The sequence below is a fragment of the Ziziphus jujuba genome, chromosome 12 (genome assembly GCF_031755915.1).
Source record: "Ziziphus jujuba cultivar Dongzao chromosome 12, ASM3175591v1".
NCBI lineage: Eukaryota > Viridiplantae > Streptophyta > Magnoliopsida > Rosales > Rhamnaceae > Ziziphus > Ziziphus jujuba.
This window is the reverse complement of record NC_083390.1, coordinates 16,994,451-17,020,814: the sequence shown is the minus strand read 5'-3', so window position 1 is coordinate 17,020,814 and position 26,364 is coordinate 16,994,451.

The window sequence follows — 26,364 nt, the reverse complement described above, 5'->3', positions numbered from 1 at the left end:
TTTCAAATCTATTAAAAAAAAAAAAAAAAAAAAACACACACACGCACACATATGATATGTATATTTGAGAATTCTATCTTTGATTTTATCCGTTTCAAATTTCTATAAAAACACACACACATGGTATGTATATGCATGCTAGGGGTATGAGGTTTGACACTTTTCAAAAACATACCTCAATACTCATTGTATGTGCTTGATACATGTATTTTTTAACAGATTTGAAACCGAATTGGGTCACGGATATAACGGTGAAACAAACACCAGGGCTAAAAGGACAAAACTGCCACAAAATAAAAAATAAAAATCAAGGATAAAAATGTCAAACTGCGAACAGCCCTATAAGTAGCCAACTAAAATCAATTGAGTTCATTAGATATGACCCAGACCGACTCTACCCGTTATCCAAAGGGTTTTTCCCATAAATAACCACCTTACAATTCCATTTTAGAAAAATAGCAAAATTTTTTTTTTTTTTAAAAAACTAGCCACCTTGGGACAAAAATACCCTTGATAAAATTGAAAATTACACAAAAGCTTTCCTTTCTTCTACACAGTCGTTCGTTCGTGGGGGTGGAGTTTATACAAAACTGTTCGTGGGGTTTCTCTAAACTCTTTGCATCTCATCGCCTCTCACTTTCATTTTTTTGTATTTTCTCAGATCTCAAACTAAAATCAGGTAAAAATTTTATCTTTTTTCTTATTAGATGAAAGTAAGGAAATATGTATTTTTTTTGTTTTTTCTCTTTCTATTTTTTCTTGTAAGTTTTATTAGTTTAGGATTTTTTAAGCTTTTTATTTGATATGGGTATGCAAGAAATTGATTTATGAAATGTTCTATGTGATTTTAAAGATACTTTAGGTGGCATATGGTTTGAAAATGGGAGAAATTTTGTGTAAAACTGAAAAATCACGAAAAACAGTAAAAACGGAGGAAATTTGGCGAAAAAGATGAATTTCCGCCAATTTCCTCCAGTTTGTCAGTTTTCGCAAATTTCCGCCAATTTTCCGCCAATTTTTCGCCAGTTTTCCGCCATTTTTCCGCCAGTTTTCCGTCAGTTTTCCGCCAGTTTTCCGCCAATTTTCCGCCAGTTTTCCACCAGTAGGAAAAAGCTATATTTGGCCCCAAAAAAAAAACAGAATCAACTTTTTTAATACAGTTAATATGTTTGTTTAATATTATTCAAAATTTTATATATTTATTGATTTAGTTTAACGTTATTCATTTAATTTTGTAGTCAAATGGAAGATGATGACATTGTAATTGCGGTTTTATACAATGGAACATTGGTACAAAATGATAGTGGTGATTGGGAATATCGAAATGGTAAAAATGTAATGGTTTCCGTCGGCAAGAGATGCACAAAATCAGATTAGAGGATGAGATTTTCAATTCTATTGAGATAGATCGAAATAAATATTTGCTAAAGCTAAAATGGATATATGAACGATGTGCAGAAAAGTTGGATCCTACAGAAATACGATGTGATAGGGATGTGAAATGCTTTCTTCAAGAAGTGAGGAATGGAGGGATGACAATGATGCGGCCTCCATTGTATGTTGAGGTGATTTCAAAAGTTGAACATGTATGTAGAAATTTTCATCAAACAGCATTTGCTTCGGATAGTGGGAGTAATCTTCATTCTTTTTCTTGTCCTCCAATTGGCGGTCGTCTACCACAAGCTTCCGGTACTGAACCAATTCAGGCTACATCTCAGGAAATTATGGTTCAAGAAACTCAGTTTAGAGATCAAGTTGATGTTCGTGGGGGGGCCTGGACATCATTTAACATTCACGAAGGAGTTGATGTTGGAGGTGACTATGCTGAACGGTTTCCTAACGACGAGGAGTATGAGCAGTTGCATCATATTGATCATGATGAGAATTACAATGCAGCAGGGGATGATGTTGGTCATAATGATGTAGATTATGATCATGAGTTGCCGGATAATGATAATGATATGCATCCTGAAATGAACAATGAAGGAGTTGATGATGTTAGGGTTCATCGTGCTACAAGTGACCACATATCATCGAGCAACAGAAGTGGTTCTATGGCCATATTTTCGTCAAAGTTCACTGGCTGTGAGAGCATAGTAGTTGGACAATTATTTCGCAACAAACGTGACCTACAGAATAAACTGAGTATCTATTGCATGCGAGAAAATAAGGAGTTCAAGGTGACACGATCAACTACACAACGGTATGAGGTTGTATGCTTGGAAAATACTTGTAAATGGCGACTACGTGCAACCACATTTAAAAATGGAGAAATATTTGTTGTGAGAATTTTTGATAATGTACACAGTTGCTCGTTAGATATCGTGCATCGAGAACACAAGCAAGCCAGTAGCCGGGTTATCGGGCAATGTATCAAATCTAAATATGAAGGTATTGCACGTGTTTACAAACCCAAAGAAATTCAACATGATTTTTTGCAGAAATATGGGGTGAATATAAGCTACAACAAAGCATGGAGAAGTAAAGAGTATGCACTTAACAGTGTTAGGGATCTCCAGAGGAGAATTTTGCTAAGTTACCTGCCTACTGTTTTAAGTTAGTGTCGAAGAACCCTGGGACTGTTACACGTATCAAAACAGACGATAATAACAATTTTGTATATTTCTTTATGGCGATTGGAGCAAGCATTAGGGGATTTAAATCCCACATAAGACCCGTATTGGCTGTTGATGCAACTACATTGAAAGGGAAATACAAAGGGTACATGTATATTGCATCGGGCATGGATGGCAATAAGCAAATATATCCTTTGGCTTTCGGCATTGGAGATGGAGAGAACGAGCAAGCATATACATGGTTTTTCCAAAACCTGAAGGATGCCATCGGAGATTTTCCAGATTTGGTGTTTGTGAGTGATAGACACCCCGCTATTGAAAGGGCATTACGCAAAGTTTTTCCCAATGCATACCATGCGTTGTGCACGTACCATATAAGCAGAAATATTAAAGCAAATGGACATGCGAAAGATGAATCAATAATACAATGTTTCATGCTCGCAGCTAGTGCATATTTGGTTGAAGATTTTGAGTTTTATATGGGGCAAATTGAGGCAAAAAACAGTAGAGCTGCCCAGTACATTCGATCATGTGACCCTACAAGGTGGGCACGTTCTCTTTGTCCATGTAGAAGGTACACTATCATGACCACCAATATTGCAGAAAGCTTGAATGGCATTCTGCTAGATGCTAGAGAGATTCCAATAGTAGCATTAATAGAGCACATACGGGATTTACTGCAAAGGTGGTTTTATGAGCGACGTACTGCAGGTGCAAAATTGACAAAGCCTGTGACTGACCATATGGAAGAGCAACTCAAACTACGAAATTTGGAGTCCATCGGACTACGTGTGAAAGCCATTAATATGCATGAATTTCTTGTGGAAGGTGGGAGTTTGAGGGGTACAGTTAATCTCCAATCAAAAACATGCTCATGCAAAGTCTTCGATCTTGATCAATATCCTTGTGATCATTGTATTGCCGCTTGCAGAGACCGAAAAATTGCTCCTTATGGCATGTGTTCTCATTACTACACCGCGGATGCATATCGTGCAGCTTATGCTGAGTCCATTTATCCTTTGTTAGATGAAAAACAGTGGCATGTCCCGGATGACATGGCAGGTCTCATTGTTCTTCCACCAAGATGGACACGTAGGCGAGTCGGTAGACCAAGGATGCAACGCATACCATCCGAAGGTGAAGATGTTATTGGACGTAGATGTAGCCGATGCGGTGGTGTTGGACATTATAGGCAGAGATGTACGAATCCATTGTCTTATGCTTCGAATTAGAAAGTTTTAATTTAGTGTTATGGTTTAATATGTTTTGATAATTATTTCATATCTTTTTTTTTTTTTGAATTTAATCCTAAATGAAAAGATGCTTTCTGGAATTGATTTTCAATCTTTAGTTTACATATCATTTTATGAAATCTCCAAATGATTTTGAAAATAAAAACAAACATATATCAATTTTATTTTTATTTAAAATGGTTATTGATTTTAAATGTCACTACATTTTTTGTTAATTCCATCTTCATCTTATATAATATTTGTCTCCACTCCCAATTTTTTTTACCCTACTATTAACTTATATAATCTATTAGAAATTGATTTTCCAAGTGGAGGAAATTAGTTTCTAATAGGAGTAAAAATTATTCAACGATTTCCGCTTGGAGGAAATGTTTTCCAACAGGAGGAAAACTATTTCCGCTTGGAGGAAAATTTTTCCACCTGGCGCAAATTTATCAAGAGGCTTCAATTTTTCTTCATATGGGATTTCCGACTGGAGGAACGTTTTTCCTCCATTTTTCCTCCAGTAGGAAAATTTTTCGGCCTATAGGAAATATTTTCGACAAGCGGAAAATTTTTTAAAATTTGCAATTGAGCTCTTAAGGCGTTTGTGCATAACGGAATTCTAATAAATAAACATGGCACATTTCCTATAAAGTCAATTACTTATCATTACATCAATACCATATTGTTATCTTTGTTAAATGAACATTATAAGCCACCATTATATTTACAATTAAAAGTCAAATATAATAAATAATATGCATCTATAAACATGGAAAAAGGAAAGAAAAAAGCATCACCACGCAGCTCATATGCTAAGTTCTTTGTTGTAAACCTCATATGCATACTTCTTCCTAAAGAACTCCATGTTATCTTGTGTGAATGTCAATGGTAATCTAGCATGTAAGAATTCGATGGTCTTGAGTGTAAATATGCCACAGTCCTCTAACTCTGATTTTGTGCATCTCTTGCCGACGGAAACCATTACATTTTTACTATTTCGATATTCCCAATCACCACTATCATTTTGTACCAATGTTCCATTGTATAAAACCGCAATTACAATGTCATCATCTTCCATTTGACTACAAAATTAAATGAATAACGTTAAACTAAATCAATAAATATATAAAATTTTGAATAATATTAAACAAACATATTAACTGTATTAAAAAAGTTGATTCTGTTTTTTTTTTCGGGCCAAATATAGCTTTTTCCTACTGGCGGAAAACTGGCGGAAAAGTGGCGGAAAAGTGGCGGAAAACTGATGGAAAACTGGCGGAAAAATGGCGGAAAACTGGCGGAAAACTGGCGGAAAATTGGCGGAAAATTGGCGGAAATTTGCGAAAACTGACAAACTGGAGGAAATTGGCGGAAATTCATCTTTTTCGCCAAATTTCCTCCGTTTTTACTGTTTTTCGCGATTTTTCAGTTTTACACAAAATTTCTCCCATTTTCAAACCATATGCCACCTAAAGTATCTTTAAAATCACATAGAACATCTCATAAATCAATTTCTTGCATACCCATATCAAATAAAAAGCTTAAAAAACCCTAAACTAATAAAACTTACAAGAAAAAATAGAAAGAGAAAAAACAAAAAAAATACATATTTCCTTACTTTCATCTAATAAGAAAAAAGATAAAATTTTTACCTGATTTTAGTTTGAGATCTGAGAAAATACAAAAAAATGAGAGTGAGAGGCGATGAAATGCAAAGAGTTTAGAGAAACCCCACGAATAATTTTGTATAAACCCCACCCCCACGAACGAACGGCTGTGTAGAAGAAAGGAAAGCTTTTGTAGATAAGGGTACTTTAGTCCAAACGGGTAAAATATTGGTTAGTTTTTAAAAAAATAAAAAAATTTGCTATTTTTCTAAAATGCAATTGTAAAGTGGCTAGTTATCAAAAAAACCCGTTATCCAAAAGCTCGTGAGTTCTTTATTCGGACCATTGTCGTATGTCTTTGCTTAGCGCAACTGGGCCGATCTAAAATAGGAACCTTCCTATGTCCGGATGATAATGTTTCTTTCAAGCCTAAATGAAGGTCATGGTGGACCCATTATTACTGGACCATATACACTTATTTATTTATTTATTTTTTTGATAAAGACCATAAACAGTAGATGTGATAATTTAAGTGGTATATATGCTCATTTTTTTATATAGATTTTTAATTCATTCAAACTCATTGTCAATGTAATTCTGGTAATGATGATTACCAGTTATACGAGGTGACAAAAACTTTCAAAAGGCAACAAATTGACAAAACTTGGTAGCTTTTTTTTTTTTTTAAAAAAAAAAAAACTTCATTGCTGTTTTGTTTTATTTTATTTTTTTTAGGTTAATCTAAAATGAAATAGCTTTCAAAAAAAGAAAAAAGAAATTGGAGATATATTCCATGCCACGAGTCCATGAGAACAATGAAATTGGTGACTGATACAGTGAAATAGCCGTTTTGATTTATTTTGTATTCTTTAGGTTATCTAAAATGAAATAGCTTTCAGAAAAAAGAAAAAAACGAGATCGAAGATATATTCCATGCCACGAGTCCATGAGAACAACGACCTTGGTAACTGATACCGTGGTCCGTGAAATAGAGTGCTAGATTTTGTGAAAGGAAAAAATGCTTTTAGCTTTTTCGACATATGGCCTAAATACACTTCACATCACCAATTCGAAAATTGGTCACAAACCTCCTTTCAATCTAACCACCATCTAGAAGCGGATAGCCTCCAGCTCGCTGAATCTGTGGAGAGTGGCTTTCCAACTAGCACTTAGTTCTGGATCCATTCACTAAGATATTATCCAATTACAATCATGTTTTTCTACAAGTACCCATTGCATAGGCTCCCCGCTATGCTAACCGAGTGGCGGATAAAATCAATGTAAAATACGTTGTAAATTGAAGTTACAAAATTTAATGTTTTAAATTTGAAAGAATAATAACTTATCTGGTTAAAATAAAGAATGCTAAAATGTAATTAATTCAAAAAAAAGAAGAAAAAGAAATGCAATACAAGAATTCAGGCATAGTAACAAAGATTTTTACGTTAATATACTAATACATTTAAGAAATATGATTATAAGGAAACTAATATATTTTATTTTCTCTTTTGATAAAAGGAAACTGGATATGTTAATATACTAAGATTAAGCCAAATTGATTATATAGTTGGTAAGAAATTACCAATTTTAGATTTGATTATAATGTACAAAAATTATATGTCACTGTAGACATATTTAATGACTCTATCTATTATTAATATTTTGTTTTTACTATATCAGAAAAATAATGAATAATAGGAGAAAAAAAATCTACAATCTATCTTACTTGTCCTAATAAAATATATATAATTAATTAATAATTATAAATAATTTTTTTGCACATTATTATTGATAAATTATTTTGAAATAAACTGTATATTTATGCCAAATAAATTTAAGTAGTAACAACACATAAAAAATAATCCACATTCAATCCACATTCACATTGCATATGCTTTCATATTTAGTAATTATTTATGTTGGGCCTATAGGGGATGGTAGGTCCATCCTGTGAAATAATTGCTTGTGTTATTTTTATCCTTTTTTGTTTTGATAAAATTTCTTGTGCAAGTTGATGCACTGCTTTTCTATATTTAGTACAGAATAGTATTTTAAAGAAACAACATTAATACCTTTTTACAGATATATATATATATATATTTATCATATTCCTTTTACAGAAAATTTGACTCTACCTACCATTTTAAACTTGTATTTCCTCTCTTACTCTTTCACACACAATCGCTATATATATATTAAACAGAGAAGCTAATTTGTAGCGAAAGCAATTTAGCAAAGTAGTGGCAACATATTTGATAATATGGATAAAGCTTCCTTCAGAATGTTTTCCTTGCTTGCCCTGCTAGCCACTACAGCATGTTGGCCTCTCTCTCTCTCTCTCTCTATACAGCTCTGTTATGTAGGGGGTGAAATTGCCCATCACCATTTGATAACCATCTCATAATCATGTACGATAGTACTATACTATAAGATGCGCGACATCGCCGTTACAACAAAATTATATGTGTATATTTGATGACTTAATGATCAACGCTAATGTAAGTATGCATGTATGCAGGTGTAACTATATTATGGATTGGAGCAGTGGAAGGTAGGAAATTGGTGGAATTTGAATGTCCAACCAGTCCTGACTGTGAATCTAAGATTAATTGTACAGGAAAGGGTCTTCCCATTTGTCTAAACCACAGGTGTGCCTGTTGTGGAACTGTCTGTTCGTCCGTCAAGCATGAAATTGCCGCCCTGGATTAATCTATATATATGAATTAGATCCTCTCTCTCTATATATATCTATTTATATAATCATATAGTATACTTCAGTATGAATTCCTAAGTTATTCCATCTTAATTTTAATTAGTTTCTTGTGCTGGGGGCTGTCCTGAAGACTGTCAACATAATTATATACTATTTTGTTCTTGAGAATATTGAATGTATATGTATACACGCACATATATGTATTCTTGGTATGAGATAATTGAACACAATATATTCATTAAAATTATTAGCTATATGAATATAAGAGTTTTAAGGGCCAGAAATTAGTTTTTGTTTATTTGTAACTCATAAAGTCCCAAGCTTCCAGTAGCACACGCCTTGCCTTGTCTTCAAACACAACCAGTTTTTAAGCATTTGATACAATATTGTTTATATTTATTTGGTTTATTTTTTTTTATTTTTATTTTTTTCAGTTTTTGACTTAACAATATATATATATATATATATATAATTATTGGCACTTTGTACTTTGCAAATAAATAAAAAAAATTCAGTCAAGATAAAAATGAAAGATTGTATTCGTCGTAAACTTGGCCAGGTGACTAAAAAGGGTCTTGATTCAAACCTTGGCTTGGCTGAAATTAATTCCCTCTTCTTCGAATTTGCAATGTTGAGTAAAAATATAAAAAATAAATTAAAAAATTATTATTAATTTCTCCATATTTTTCCATTTCAAACCAGAATTATTATTTCCTTTAAAGAAAAATTAAAATTATCATAGATTTTTACTAATATAAGAATGAGTATCAAACTTTGAAAAGTAATTCTAGCTCATGTATAGAAGCTAATCAGATTTGGCCTTATTAAGGAAATTGAAACCTGTTTAACAGAAAGCATTTTACACATCGAAAAGACAAACGATGGATGTCACCATGGACAATCAATCAGTGGTATGAGTATGCATTTGACAATTTAATTAATTATTTCAAAAAAGTTGATTTTTCCTAATAAAATTTTTAATATAGAAAATCAATATATAATTAAATACATTTTATTAGTGTTTGCCATTTCATAATGGGTCCATTGATATAACAAATAGAAAATGTTCTTATGATCCATATTTATATCCGGATTCTCATTAATATCCATAAATGGATAGTGGAAACACTTTTCCTCGGTCGCCTTTATTCTTCTTCTTTTTCCTGCATAGCCTCCTCGCATTGCTTTTTCACATGCCCTAATCTCCCACTTCTAAAAGGTATAACCGGCAATCTTTCATATTTGAAATTCACCCATTTTTTCATTCTCTACAAGTCCGTTTGACAACCAAAATTCCTCGGCGTAAAGCTTTTGTGATATCATTAATCTTCACCCTCAGTCTCATGTACTTTCTCCTGCAGCAATACTTTTCGTTTTCCGCAATATCAATGTTGAAATAATCGCCGATCGCTTTCACGATGAGTTCTCCGATACTTTTGTCATAAGCATCAATGACATATCATGAACCTGTATCCAGAAAGTTGCATGGCTAATAGTTGAGTTTCTACTTTTCGTTTTCCGCAATATCAATGTTGAAATAATCGCCGATCGCTTTCACGATGAGTTCTCCGATACTTTTGTCATAAGCATCAATGACATATCATGAACCTGTATCCAGAAAGTTGCATGGCTAATAGTTGAGTTTCACCAATTGGTGAGACTAAACCATTTACATCATCAATTAAAACAAGAGATTTTTCGAAACTCCATGACCGACCAGAGATGATGTTTAGCTTATCGTCGTCGTTCGAAAACTGAAAGATGAATAGGTTTTCTTCTAGGTCTCTGATTAAAGTATCTTCCTCAGAATAGAGCTTCCAGATCATTTTCAATGTGTTTTTCAATGCTTCTTTATTGAAGTGACGTTCGTTGTGAAGTTTACCTACCAAACATGTTTTCAATCTCTGCTGAAGATCATCATATTGAGCTTGTTTTAGCATTAATGATTGTTTCTCATTCTCTGTTAACTTTGTTTCATTTTCAATGAAATTTTTTTGCTTTTAAAAAACGTCACAAGCCTTCATAAATGGCCATTCACTTGAGGCACATTAGCTGACATTCAAGCTAAATATTACAATTTGTGATCAATTTTTGTACAAGACTATTCATTTGGCCTAATGTGGCATATGTTTATTTTTATAATTCTAGATGCTCTAAGCTATCATGCTTAATTAATTAATTAAACTTTTTTTATCAATTTAATATTGGTATTATCTCATTAGATTTTAAATAACAAATTATATATTAGCAAATGATGCATCAATTTTTGATCAATTTAGGAGTTTTTTTTAACGAAATCCATTTAGGAGTTTCAAAAATATAAATTTGAGCATATTAATGTTTGCTTAGTTACAGTATGAATGCAATATTAGAAAAAAGTACAATATGAATTTTGCAACCAATATTAACTATTATATAGCTATACAATTTAATAAACATAATTTTTTTTTATTGGTTAGTTTAGTGATGGACATAGAAAAAATTTCTAAGAGGGGCACTTTTATAAAATAACATTTTGTTTAATCAAAGTTCAAAATTTTAGTATAGATGAAAATATCGAAGGTTCAAAATATGAAAATTTTCATAAATATATCGGAAAGTATTAAATATAAAAAAAAATTCACAAAAAATGATAGAAATTTATTTAAAAAAATAAAAATTTTTGTTGAAATTTTATAATTAGCTTATTTAATCAGTCAATTATCAAATTAATTATAAAATTTTTGAATAGATATTATATTTCTCTTAATTAATTTAATTTATAATAAGGGATAATGATCATAAATTAATTATTATTGATAAAAATATGCCAAAAAAGTATATATTTGTTAAAAATTATTGATTAATTAAAATAAAATAATTATTACAATTACATTATATTTCATAAATATTATCTCAATATTTATAGAATTCTTAGCTAATTGAAAATTGTTAGCATTTTTGTTGTTCTTATTTTTAGATGTAAAATATAAAAAATAATTATTAAAAAACATATCTTCTTACTAATTTTTCATGTAATTATTAATATATCAATCATAACAATTTTGTATTACATGTAGTTATCCTTAATGTTTAGTATAATATATTTTATCATTTTTTATTTGTATTTGCTTGATATTATTAATTTAAATACTATCAATATTAATTCTATATAATATTGTATTTCCATATTATTATTTTCCTTTCTTATATAATCATCTATTAATTTGTAATTATGAGATTCTAATAATTTTATTCTATATAAAATATATAACAGGTGTATATATATATATATATATATTTATCAATAAATAGAATCTATCAAGGTTATTCAATTTAATTTATTCTATTTTATTTATATCATTAAATATTTTAAAAATAATTAATAGGTAAAAAAAAAACATATCACTAAAGTTAATTTGGTAAAATAATTTACTAAACAACAATAATATTTGTGTTTTTTTATAAAAAAAAATTTAAATACTTTATAGACATTTTTAAAATTTTTATAAAAATTTCATAAATTTACATGAAAAATTTTGAAATTTCGATAGATATTATAGATTTTTTAGTTAAACTGTTAAGGATTTTATATTAATATTTTGTTGAAAATTTAATGAAAATTTCAACGAAATTTTGATGGTTATTATATAAATTTTATTCGTTTTTATTTGAAATTTAAATTTCTTTTTGATCCTTAAAAAAAAAAAATTCAGAAACATTTTATGGAAATTTCTGATATTTAAAACCTTGAAATTAGTTATTGCGCAAGGTTTTTTTTTTTTTTTAACATATATTTTTTTAAATTTTGGCAAAACTTATTGTGCAAGTTGGTTCCCCCTTTTGTATATTTAGTGTGTATAATAGTATTTAATGTAACAAAATTAATACGTTTTACTAATTAATTAGCCATTTAAAGTTTGACTCGACATACCATTTTAAACTTCTCCTGCTAGATTTAGATTTTATTTCATCTATTTCTCCAAAAACGAATCCGTATCATATATATGCATATACATATACATATACATACCTGTATTATATATATGTATATATGTAATAAAAAGAGAAGCTATGTAGGTCCACCTTTGGTTTTACTCATCTTTTTATTTTTTATTTTTAAAAAAGTTTTATTCATCTTTTTAAGAGTTTATTAATCTATTTTTAGTTTATAATAATTTCTCAATCTATAAAATAATACCACACTTCATGTTCTCCATCACCACCACAGCACCCCTATAGTATTATTATTATTGTTGTTGAAAATAAAGCTTTGAAAATGCACAAAACCAATAATTAATTATCATTATAATCATCCATGAATAAACAATAACCATCATATTGGATTAGATTGAATTGGTCTCGGTTCTAATTTTTTACACCCCTACCAACTGGGCTGTTGAATTAGTTATTGCGCAAGTTACTTCATTTTTTTTTTTTGGGGCACAATTTTTTATTTATTTTTTGGTAAAAACTTTGGCACAATTTATTGTGCAATTTGATTCACCCCTTTTCTATAATTAGTATATATAATAGTATTTAATGTAACGAAATTAATACGTTTTGTGATTTAATTAGCCATTTAAAATATGACTCGACTTACCATTTTAAACTTCTCCTGCTAGATTTTAGATTTTATTTCCTCTGTTTCTCCATCAAAGACAAATCTGTATTATATATATACATATATATGTATATAGATATATATATATATATATATTAAAAAGAGAAGCTAATTTGTAGCGAAAGTAGCGGTAACATATTCGATAATATGGATAGAGTTTCGTTTGATGCACCCTTTTCTATATTTAGTATAGAAAATAGTATTTAAAATAACAAAATCAATTCATTTTACAAATTAATTAACCATTTAAAATTTGAGTTGACCGACCATTTTAAACTTCTGCTAGATTTGGATTGTATTTCCACTGTTTCTCTCTCACACACAAATCCGTACAAATATATATTACACAGAGAAGCTAATTTGTACGGAAAGCAATTCCGCAAAGTCATGGTAACATATTCGATAATATGGATAAGGTTTCATTGAGAATGCCTTCCTTGGTTGTCTTGCTAGCCATGATAGCATGTCTACTTCTTTCTCTCTCTCGATAGCTCTGTTCTGTAGTGGGCGATGTTGCTCGTCACCATTTGATAAACGTCTCACATCATAATCACATATGATTGGACGATCGTTTTCCACCATAAGATGGGCGATAATCGCCCATTACAGCAAAATTATGTGTATAGAATTGATGAATTGAAGGTCATAGCTAATGTAAGCATGTATGTCTGTATGTATGTATGCAGGTGTAGCTATCTTTTGGATTGGAGCAATGGAAGGCAGGAATTTGGTGGAATTTGAATGTTCAAGCACTTCTGACTGTGAATCAAGGATTAGTTGTGCAGGAAAGGGTATTCCCATCTGTATAAACCACAAGTGTATCTGCTGTGGACTTTCCTGTTAATCCATCCAGCGTGCAATTGACATCCTAGATTAATCCATATACATTAATTACATTCCCTGTAACACTCCATCCCTAAGTACACCGGAATTTTCTCAAATTTGACCAAGAGTGACCGTTGACCGTTAACTTTGACCATTGAACGTTGACCGAAGGGGTCAAAAGTTGACTTTTTGACTCGGATGGAGTTCTAGGTTGATTGAGTACTGTTACGAAGTACATGTTAGCACGAGTTTGTAGACTAGTAGCACGTCAAAAACGGAGCTACGGTTTGAAAGTTATGGGCAAAACAAGTCGAGATTCAAACTGTCCACAAGGTGCTGAGAGTTGACTTTTTATGGTTGTAGAATTTTGTTTTGACTTTTGTATGGTTGTAAACTGCTCGTCGATACGAGTTCATAGACTAGCGGCACACTTAAATTGGACATCCGGTTAAAAAGTTATGGACGTGTAAAGTTTTCCGACTACCGTAATATTTTAATGTTTTTGAATCGTTAAACAGTGAAATGCCATGTGTTGACATCTGAGAGGTCCACATGGGTAAACAATGTCACCCACGATGGTTTTTATTTTGGCAAAACAAGGGGAAGGAGAGAGAGGAGAGAGAGAGCTAGAGAGAGAAACGATCGGCCACCACCGGTTGGCCACCGTCCAGCCACCGGAGGGCCACACGCACCGGCCAGGCAGGAGCGCCTCTCCATTTCCGACCAACCACCCAAATTTCATGGCCAACCGACCAGCGATGCACCCGGATCGGAGCGTTTTTCGGCAACGACGATTTTTCCCCTCCACCACCGGCCACCGCCGTTTAACCCATTTTCAGCCATTTTCAGGCCACACGCGCCAGTCGCCCTTCACCACCTCCTCATTTCCGGCCAGCCCACCAAATTTCATGGCCACTGGACCTTCGACGCGTCGGGATCGGAGTACTTTCCGGCGAGGAGCTGAAAACCTTCAAACCCATATCTCTTCGCCGTCCGGCCTCCGTTTGTCTCACTGCCGGTCCCGTTGGAACCCTCTCCCCTCGATCTACAAAACCCTCAAAATCTCAGCCATCGGCCACCGGATGCGCTGCCGCCGGCGATGGTTGCTGGTGACCGCGGCGGCTCGTCGGAAATCACTATTCCGGCGAGTACCCAGTTGCACCGCCGGTCCCTCTCCACTAATTCCGACCTCCTGAATCCAAATCCTGTGTCCTTTTCCTCCAATTCGCGACGGTTTGGGAGAATCGAGGCTCTAAAGGCCGATAGTTTTCTGGCGAGATTCCGGCCACCACCGGTCCGATCTCCGGGAAGTAAGACCGGATTCGTGATCCTCGTCACTCAAGCTTCGATTCGGTATATTACTCGTCAATTTTGGTTAACGTTTGTGTTTAACCCCCCGGGTATCGAGTATTATTTATCCGAATAAAATATTAATTTATTTGACTGTGTGTGAATTGTATTCTAGGAGCACGTGTGCGTCGTGGAATTGATCCCATGGAGGATCTTAGGTTAATTGCGTGTTCCAGGTGAGTGACCCACCCTTAAAAATATTTTGGGGCAATTAATTATATTTAATTGGTGTTTAATTGATATTTGGAATTATACTCATGTGGTGCAATTTAATTATAATTGTGAAAAATTATTATTTTATTGTGATTTAAATTTATTTATTACGCATGAGCAAGGTATTTTCAGTAATAAATCGTATGTGGTTTTAATATTATTTTTGGGCATAATTGGTTTAAATATTTTAAGAAAAATATTTGTTTAAATTGGTGGTTTAAATTTTATAATTATGCCCGTGGAATATTATTTGTTGGATGTCGTGTTACGAGAAAAAATTATTTTTATATTGTTATCGATGGTTTCATACCAGGTATGTTAAAGGAAAATATGTGGGATGGTGAAATTGAGAACTGGTATATTTCCCACGGTGATTTTGGAAAATCGGTACGGTTATAATTAATTTAGTAATTATTTTAGGCGCACTCATACAGTATTGGTGTTCCGATGTATATGTGGTTAGCGCGCAAGTTATCATGTCTCCCGTGAGTTGCCATTGGACTGAGGGCAGGCAAGTTTTATAGTGCACATAGCCGCCCCCCTCCTTGGCCGGGATGACGGTTTCAGCAGTGGTACTGTCGGGACGCCGAAGTGCCGTATGCAAGTTTCTCTCTTTAACCTCCCCGCTAGTCGGTGCTCGGGATGCTAGGTATCGGAGGGCATCACTGGTATATGGTGTGGTGCGTCAAGTATAAATTTTCGGATAGAAATTTCAAACCCCAAAGTGTTCAAAAATTATTTATTATAATTTATTACATTTTATTTATATTTGGGGTATTTATCTATTGTTTATTAAATTAATTGATCCCTTGGTTTTCGGGGAATACGAATATCGGGTTTTGTGAAAATATTTTAAAAGGGAAACATTTCCAACGGAGTGAATAGTGAGGGTTTTGAGATAAAGTATTACCTTCAAATGTTTATCTATTTATTTATTTAATTGTTGGTATTGAGTAATTAAATCCCTTTATTTGTTATATTATTAATATTAAAAGTGTACAGTAGATAGGGTCACTCACTGAGATGATTAGCATCTCATGTTTTAAAATTCCGTTCCCTTAGGTCCAGGTTGGGAGACGTCGATCGTCCGGGGCGAGCCCGACGTCTTAGTTCATTGCCGAAAGTCCAAGAAGTATTTCTTCCTTTTTTCCTCTCCATCTTGTATTACTTCTTTATCTGTCATTGTATTAATTCCATATATATTTGTATAATGCTTTGTATATTGTATTGGACATTTAGTTATTAATTATGCACTAGATTACTGTTATTCATTTGGAGTGCTGTAAATTTGTGGAATCAACTGGTAGTATTGTGGGAGGAATAAGGGGATGAATATAGAAATGTGTTTTCAGTGCAGGAAATTTGTGGTAAGTCCAACCCTTAGGAGAGGTTCTATCGGATTTTCCATTGGAGGGTCCGGTAGGGTTTTCCTAGGATTAGGGCTTATCCAGGGTTCCGGTGAGGAATTTTGGACGGGTCCTGACATTCTCTCTCATGATTAATAAACAAAATCATTAAGAATGTCATCTTGATTAGTATGTTATTTTGTTCTTCCGAAATTTTGGATTTTTCTTGGACCTTATACTTTTTATTTCTTTCTTAGTTTATATATGTATGTATATGAGTATATTCTTGGTATGAGATAATTGAACACGACATATTCATTACAATCATATACTATATGATATAAAAGTTTTAGGAGCCATAAATTAGCGTTTGTTTATTTGCAATTCATAAAGTCCCAAGAATATAGTTTATGATTTTAATAATATATTTGAATTAAAAAAATTGTTGAAATAATGTATGTTCTTACATAGGAATAAATTGCAGACTTCCTAACTATGGCACTTGGTACTGAAATATTTCAATGTCTTCATTGAAGATTGACTGTTGTTTCTGTGAAAAGAATTGGCACGAAAAATCAACACTTTGAAGGAATTTCTAGAGGTTCTGGAGTTTCTAACAAGTTTTGATGTTACTTTAGTTTGAATGAAAACAAAGAAATTCAAGAAAGAAGATATATGAGTTGCTGCTTTAAGAAGAAAAAGATTTACGAGTTTTTTCCTTCTTGTTTTTCTTCTCAATTATAAACCTAAACCCAAAACCTTGAATGGCTAATCAGTTACTTCATCCGTTAAAATAAGAGATTTTTTGAAACTCCATGGCCCGCCGGGGATGATCTTCAGCTAGGCTTGGTTCGAAAACTTGAAGATGAACAGGTTTTCATCTAGATCTCCGATCAAAATATCTACTCGAGAATAGAGTTTCAACACCATTTTCATTGTGTTTTTGAAGCCCTCTTTGATGAAATGATGTTGGATATGGAGTTTACAACCAAACAGCTCTTCGATCTCTGTTGTAGATCTTCATATTCATGAGCTTGTTCTGGTACTAATGGCTGTTTCTCAGTCTCTGTTAATTTTAGCTTATTCTAAAACCGTTTTCCACTTCTTCCATTTTTGTCTTTTAAGATGATTCATAGGTCTTGTAGAAAAAGCTGTTACTGCTCAGAAAAAGAAGTAATTATGTCAAATGGAACTGTCTCCTAAAGAGAGGACCGCAAACTACTCAGCCCAAAAGTTACACCCATAGCTTATTATCCTTACTTTGAGTAGGAAAAAACAAAGAAAAAAAGAAAAAGCTTGCTTTTAGTATTCCTCAAAATATTTATAACATGAGTTGGATTTTCCATCAAATCTCTTTTATTAACTCTTAGGGGAGTGTATTCAATTAGGAATTTAATGGATTTTAAAAGAGTTAAAATGTTTGATGGAATTTATGGATTTACTTAGAATTCAACAAACTCCATATGGATTTTATTACAATTCTATATGGAATTTAATGGAGTTTATGAGACTTATATTATAGACTTTAATAGATTTTGACGGAATTCTAATGATTTTAAATATTTTTATATAATTTATTTACTATTTTGGTGAATAATATCATTTATTCTATACTATAAGCATAGTTTTTTTTTTTTTTTAATCATACCATTAGCATTGTTGAATATTTATGATATCGAATAAATTAACAAATATTAACAAATAGGCAAACAACATATACATGAATATTAAACTTTAATAATATTATCCTTAAAATATTTTTTAAAAAAACATTGTCAAGATAAATTAAAATAAAATTAGATAAATATATCAAATAGTCTTATATCATCTCTATTATTATTTTTATTGTATGCAAAATTTTATTTAAAAAAAAAAAAACTCATTGCTCGTTACTTTGAGTGCAAGTAGGCAGTAATATTTTCGTAACAAATAATAATAATGATGGAACACTAAACATGGTCAGCCATTCACAGTGAAACAGAAACCAAAACACAATTTTTTGGAGAAGTGTGTTAAATTAGTACAAGAAGTATATATATATAACAATAATAATAATGGAACACCAAATTAGTCACTCATAGTGGAAACAATAACCAAAGCACAAATTCTTGGGGAAGTGTGTTTAATTAAGTACAAGAAACTATATATATATATATATTATAATATAAATTTATTAATTGATAGAAAATTGTGTGGCTAGCTTTTGACGTGCACACTCATTGTGCCTAATCAACCAACTCTTTTTTTTTTTCAAAGCTATATAAATTTATTAATTGATGGAAAATTGTGAGGCTACCTTTTGACATACACATTCATTATGCCTAATCTACCAAACATTTTTTTCCTTTCTTCAGAGGCGGTGATCATCACTATCCATCTGTTTCCTTTTTTTATTTTTTATTTTTTTTTTGGGTACAAAGAAAATACATTGATCATTGATCATTGATCTGAGATGATGTTTACCCTCCTGAAAACTAACCCCTCAAAATTTTTGTCATCTGGCAGTTGTTTATGGCTGTTGTCATTGGGGCTTTCGTCTATGTGTTTATGGCTCAAGGAAGAAGGAGGGCTGTGCTGGAAAATATCGATGGAGATTATGTATAAAGATGGTGGACATGTACTGTTAATAATGCTTCAAAAGAACAAGTTAATTGGTACTAAAGTACGGCTGCACAACCTTCTATTTCTTTTTACACTAGGGCTAAACATATATACAACATATATGAACATATTTACAATAGCAGATAGCAGATAACAGATACATTAACAGATACGTTCCTTAGAAATTTTCTCACTCTTTTCTTTTTTTTCTTCTTAACTCAAAACTTCTCACTTGAAATTCAAAACTTTCACAACATTGATTTGGGTTTTTATCAAACAATAGAAGGATAATGCGAAAAAAGCAGAAAAATTGAATCATACCCAATAAATCAGATCAACCAAGGAAGCACGGGGAGAGAACCCACAGGAAAGATCGTTGTTTTGGTTAGCGTTAGTTTGCCAGTTTTGTTCGACTGTTCATCTAGCGGGTTGAGTTTGTCCGTCTGTTCTTCGTTCTTCGTTCTGTCTCAAAGCAGGGTCTCACTCAATGTTTTGTGTTTTACAATCCGATGAAATCTTTGGGGTGGAGACTGGATTTGTGACAGGCTTGAGTATTTACACCTAATGTCTCAAAATCCAATCAAATCCATCAATTTGTAAAATCCTTCTAAGTTAATGATTTTTTGAATACCAACAGATTTTTATGAACTTTTAAAAAGTCATAATTGAATAACATCAGATTTATATAGATTCTATTAAATTCTGAATTGAATACCCTAATATTTTAATGGATTCCATAAAAATCTTAATTGAATACCTTTGGACTTTTAAAATCTATTAAATTCCTAATCGAATACACCCTCCTAGTTTATCATAAAATTAAATTTAAAGATATATTTAAAATTATATGAGTTTAATAAATATTAAAACGTAAAAAGAAAAGTGAACCTTATTAGATTTTATTTAAATTCCAAATGCGTTTTTAATTAGATTTCATTTAAATCCCAAATGCGTTTTTAATTTTAATTTTAAAAGGATCTAAAAATTTACAAAAGAGATTCAGGTGGAAAACGTATCAGTGGCTAATTATAAAAATGTCATACTTCATTTTCTTTTTTTCTTTTTTTTCCGAAAAAAAAAAAAATCAAATTGATCTTTGTATTATTCCATCAGATTTTAAATATATGTTCGGCTTATCCATTTAGACTTTGTTTGGAGTTAGAAAAATATGAATTTGAGTATATTAGGATTCCATTAGCGATAATATGATACACAGCTAACCATTTGATGTATAAATTTGTTAAAAATATATTTAATTCATTTATAAGTTTTATTATTTACTATTAGCGGTGATAATCACCGGTGAAATCCATGGTGAAATTAAAATACTAATTGATTGCAATTAATTATATATATATTGATTTATACTAACAACTTAAGTGGAGAAAGTTTAATCTTGGGGATAGGCAATTAATTGTCAAGTGCCATATGGTTTCCACTAATAATCAACAACTTGACAAATAATGGTTTTTTTCTTTTATTGGTTTGTTTTACTATTATTTTTGGAAATAATGATTTGAAAATCTTTTTAATTAAAATTACAAATATACTAACCAAGTGTGATTATTATTATTATTATTATAGGATTTTTTTTTATTTTTTATTTTTGATAAATTGAGAAAGGAGTATTTTAAACGAGTTTATTTAATTGCCAACTGAATTATTTTAAAGAAGTTTATTTACAAGAATTATGTATACTAATATACTAATTATGTCCCCAGGCGAGTTGGCACTAAGGTTCAAGACCTGATGCTGAAAACCCCTTACCACAATTTATCAAAGAAAAAAATATATCTTAATTATAATTTGCTTATTTATATGCGGATTATAGTCTTTTTTTTTTTTTTGAAACATAGTATTATTACAATATAATTTATATTATTTGATAATTATGGTTAAAACTAGCCCTTAATTAGGCTATTAATTATGTTAATTTTGTCATTTGACCTTTCAAGGATTTACTTATTATGTATTTAAAGTTATATTAATTTATTAACCATTCACATGCTACCATATCTATTAGTATCCAAAATATTTTAGTGAAAGGGGTTTTTTGCCTTTTTTTGTTTTTGGTTTTGTTTTTTTTTTTTTTCCGTTGGTAGAATATATTAGTTAAAAAAAAAAAGATTTATAAAAAAACAACAAATGGTTTTTATTAAATTCTTTTGTTGATCATTAAATAATTCTTAATGAGGGTGTGTTTTAAATTTGCAACCTATGGGTGTTGATATGAGGAGTACAGCAATCCAACTAACTTCACTCGGCTTTTTTGTTTGATGAATAAAAGTTTATTCATCATCCAAAGTTTTCCAAAAGTATATATATATGATTTAATAAAATTTTAATTTTTGTTTTTTTTTTCTTTTTTGCAATAATAAAATTTTAACTCTTATTAATAATTTAAGAACCCTAAAATCATTAATTTGTTGCCTTAATCCTTGGAATATTCTTGGAGTAATAATTAATATAAATTAGTAGTAGACAGCAAAATAATATGCACAGGGACAAATATTAAAATTTAATCTTCAATATTTCCGAAAAGAGGAATGCATACAAGGTCACCCAACAAGCCATTTGGACCCCAAACATCAATTAATTCTATTATTGTTAATTATATATATTACCGAAGCCGTGAAATCACAGGGTTCATGTGGAGATGAACCTAGTATTGTATCCAGCACTGTGGATCTCCGGGATAACGACAGCCGTACATCACTGGCCTTTCCCTAGCTTCTGCCACAGGCACATTCCATACTGTCAATCCTGCCAATTGTTAATCAAATCACACTAATCACTTTGATTTTACATTAAACACAAATAGCACACATTTTCTAATTAATACTAAACACATAGACATTAAATTAATTACAAGGCACATATATTTAGCTCAATCAAACTAGACTATACTTAAAAATATTTGATTGAGTGAGACGTACGTTCATTATCCAATCAAGTTTGTCAAACCTGTACTCTTAATAGTGAATGACAAATTTTTATTTAAGAAAGAAATATAAAATCAAATTAATGAAACTAACCAACCATAACCAAGAAGATAATCAGAAGAGCAAATTTCAATGCAAGTTCCTGCATTTTGTTTTTGAGTATTTGGTGTCCTGGCCCGCTACAGTGATGAGTTTTTAGATTTTGGTGCTGTGAATATAAGTCCTTTTTTTTTTTTTTTTTTGGTAAATAGGTGAATATAAGTCCTTTGAGTGATATATGTATATATATCTAAGAGATTAGAGAACTTTGTGGCTTGTGCCTACAAAATTAGATATTTGCATAACAAATATAGTTTATATAGTAACAAAGCCTTTTTTTTTTATTGCGGATATATTTAGCAAAAACAAAGCTTGCTTTACTAATTTAGTGGGGAGCACATTTATAGATATGCTTGAATACCTTATTGCATAAGAATGGGCATGGCTGGTAAAAATTCGTTATTATTATTACTATTATTACTATTATATTATTATTATTAGTATTATTATTATTATTATTACACTATTTTTATTTTTACTTTTTTGAACATTCTTATTGTTTATAAAATTATTCATCCTATGATTTGCTTCTTTTCCTTTTCCCTATAAAATATAATAAATTTGATGCTATTATATATATTTTTTTAATTTTTCTTTTTAGGATGTATATACACTCACCCCAGTTTTAAAAAGAACAGTTATTTTTGCACTACTGTTTTTTTTTTTATTTTTTTTTTTTTTATTGGTGGGTGGTGATGGAACAAATATAAAAATAATTCATTAGTATTGACGATTAATTAGATTTAATAGTTTATTTCCTCTAATTCATATTTCATAAAAATCTTATAAATTAAATAATGAAACAAATATCGTATTCTAAAACTTAATGAAAATAACAACATAAATCAATTGAAAATGATGTAAAAGGATTTAAATAAGAAAGGCGAATAAAAAGGGAAAAATGATAAAGTACTCCCTCAACATTCATCCATTTCATTTTTAGGTTGGTAAGAAAGGAGGCAATTGGACAGTACGCAGTAGTTTAGGAAAATTGCTTAAAAAAATTAGGGGAAAAATTGAAACACGGACTAAAGTTAGGAGGGTGGGTATTTTATAATTCAATAGCGATATTGACACCAAAATATTTATTAAAAAAATTAACAAATAACATATATCAATATATTATTTGTTGATATATTTATATAACTTATATATAATTATTAGAATGCTTAAGTAAATAAATAAAAAATAAAAAAAATAAAGCAACTAAATACCACCATATTATTTACCATGTTATCTAATAAATCAATAATAATGTAGTGAATATTTTGACATGTTTATTATTATTATTAATTCTCCCTAACAAAAAGATGAACTAAGACCGTGAGACAAAAATTGTGGACACAAGGTCCCCATCCTAACATTTAAAGGTTTAATTATAAAATTTATGTATTAAAATCCTTTTAAGTTTTCTGAATCATATGTGTTACCAGCTGTATATAAATAGGACTTTTTAAAAATACAAAATATTTTTCTCGAACAAATCCTTTCCAGGCTCCATTGACACCATACACTAAATTTTCATATGTAGTTCTAAGTAGCTATAAACAGAAGGAATACCAAAAAAACTTCCACCTTTCGAAAATGTACTAGACAAAGTAGGTTTCGTATATATACATATAAACCCTCAGGTAGTTACGAGTCGCAATCATCAAATCAGAATTCCAATTTCCTAAGCCTACTTTGAATGGCCATGATTGTGATTTGTAAATTACTAATGACCAACAAAATTGTGGTACACATACAATAAATCTTTCGTTCTATTTATTACAAACCAGACAATCCAATTTCTAAAATTTATACCAAATTAAACATTAACTTTGCATTTTTTTTTGTTTTTTTTTTTTTTTGGGGGGGTCCTCGACCTTTATTTGTCTTCTAGCAATGGCTGTTGGTTTCAGAAATCCCACAATCCACTACTACTGGTTTGCAGTATTAATTCCATGGTTTCGCTTTCTGTTTCTCTCTCAAAAACCGGTAGTCAATGAACAAGAAAACAATCAAAACCCGAACCATGACCATCATGTTCGTGAAGAAGATGATCATTATGGTTTTGAGTACGATATTGAAGCTCAGATAACCATGAACCGGATTTCCTCTGCAGAAGGACTTGATTCAGAACGTTCTATAAGCGGCATCAGCTTCCATTCCCAGAGCGAGTCTAGTTTTTCTTCTTCCTCTTCGCTAAGCTTCACACGGTGTCGTTTCAGGGACAGTTTCCATTCCTCTAACTCCTCTCCGGATGATTCACCATCTTCCATAGATATAGCACCCTGTCTTAACGAAAGCTTTCAATTCGACGACGAAGAACGAATAACATCCGAGTCTCCATCATCTTCTACTAAAGTAAAAACTTCCCTTAAAGCTCCGACGAAGACAAAGAAGAGCTCGTCGATTTCGAAACCGAGAAAGTCTCGAACCGATGAAGATTGTCTTTTACATCCAGTTACGAAGATTCTCCGAGAGCAAGAACTAGCGAAGCAAATACTTGGGCTTGCAATTCCGATGGCCATGGGACTAATGGCTTATTACAATCCTATGGCGATGACTTTGGCTACTCGCTTGGCTTTCCTGCTACTGTCCGTTGGTTTTGTGGCGCTTTGGAATGGAAATCTTCTGCATGAGACATACCCTGGTTTTTCTCATAAGATTGAGCTTCTTGGTTATGCTTGCATGCTCACTGCATTTTATAGCCTGGTTGCTTATTTTCTAAGGTTCACGTACTTGGCTTTGGTCCCTGTTATCTGTTTGATTTTCTCGCTTGTTCCACTTGGAATGGCTTTCTATCACCGAAATTGTGCCTCGGGAAATATAGGATCAAATATTCAGAAGTGAAAAAATCTTGTTTCTTGTATCCTTTCCAAGTGGGATTGGTTTTTATTTTTAAGTTCTGTTTGATTGTATGCGAAAATATTTCGTACAACACTAATAATTTCTGCTTAATATTTTTGGGAATTTATGAATAACAAATTGACGAGGACAATTTTTGAACTTTTTCTGTTCTTATTTTATATATGCATTATGCATAGCTAGCTTGGTCTTTTTTTTTTTTCGTTTAACAACAGTTAGTTCTCTTATAGCTATTAATAATTTAATACATCTTGTCGTCGACATATAATTTAATAGGCCGTTCTCTCTCACCTATTAGATTAGGTATAAAAGTTCCATATATTTTTTAAAAATCATCAAAATGAAAAAATTCTAGTGGCTCAGAACTCCTTCCATACATTAAATGCCATCTGGTAAAATAATCCACGTCTTATACTTACAAGGCAACATTAGCTTTCCCTATCCAAAGGACTTTCCCTGGTCACTCCATCTGCCTCTCCTCCATCCCTTCGTCTCTCATTCCATTCCTTTCTCTCCTGCTTCTTCCTTGACTCCTCCTTAACAAAATTTTTGGGCTCTCAAATCTTACAAACTTGATATTCAATGGCACAATTAAACTTGATTATTTTTGAACTCTTTTGTAAAAAAGAGCCTCTAATAACTAGATCTGACAAAATTTAATACAAAATTTAATACGATACAAACCTAGGTGACATTATAAGTGTTTGAGCTTGCAATAACTCTGACAAATCCATAACAGTGCCAAAACGATAAGCAACATCAATTAATGAGTTGTTAATAGTGAAATACGGTAACAGCTTGTTAATAAGTTAAGAAAAATATATTTGCAATACATTATATTTAGTGTTTCAAAACCATTTAGCCAATAAATAAGTGTTGGGGCCTAGATTTGTCATTTGGGCTTCGCATGTGTGTTTTGACATAGGCTTGTTCAGAGATAGTCTTCACATGTGCCCAGATTGAACACCATGAATTTTTTATTTGTTTGGAGCCAAGTTAGATGTTAGGATCATCCAAGATCCTTCATTAGAACCTAAATAAGCCCTGATCTCAGGGAAACACTACTGAACCTTCCAATGGAAAATCCGATAGCATCCCCCCTAACAGTAGGACTTACCACAAAATTTCTTACACAGAAAACACACTTCTAACAAAATTCCCTTATTCTTCCCACCTTACTACAATTTATTTCCACAAGTTTGCAGCACTTCAAATTTACAGGAAACCAACGCAAAATTAAATAAATACATCCAACATAGTATATAGAGCGTCAAAAGTTTATAAATAAATATGGAATTTAATATAACAAAGGATAAAAAGAAATATTACAAGATAGGAAGGAAAAGAAAGAAAGAACTCCTTGGAATTTGGCAGCAAACTAAAACATTGAGCTCCTTTTGG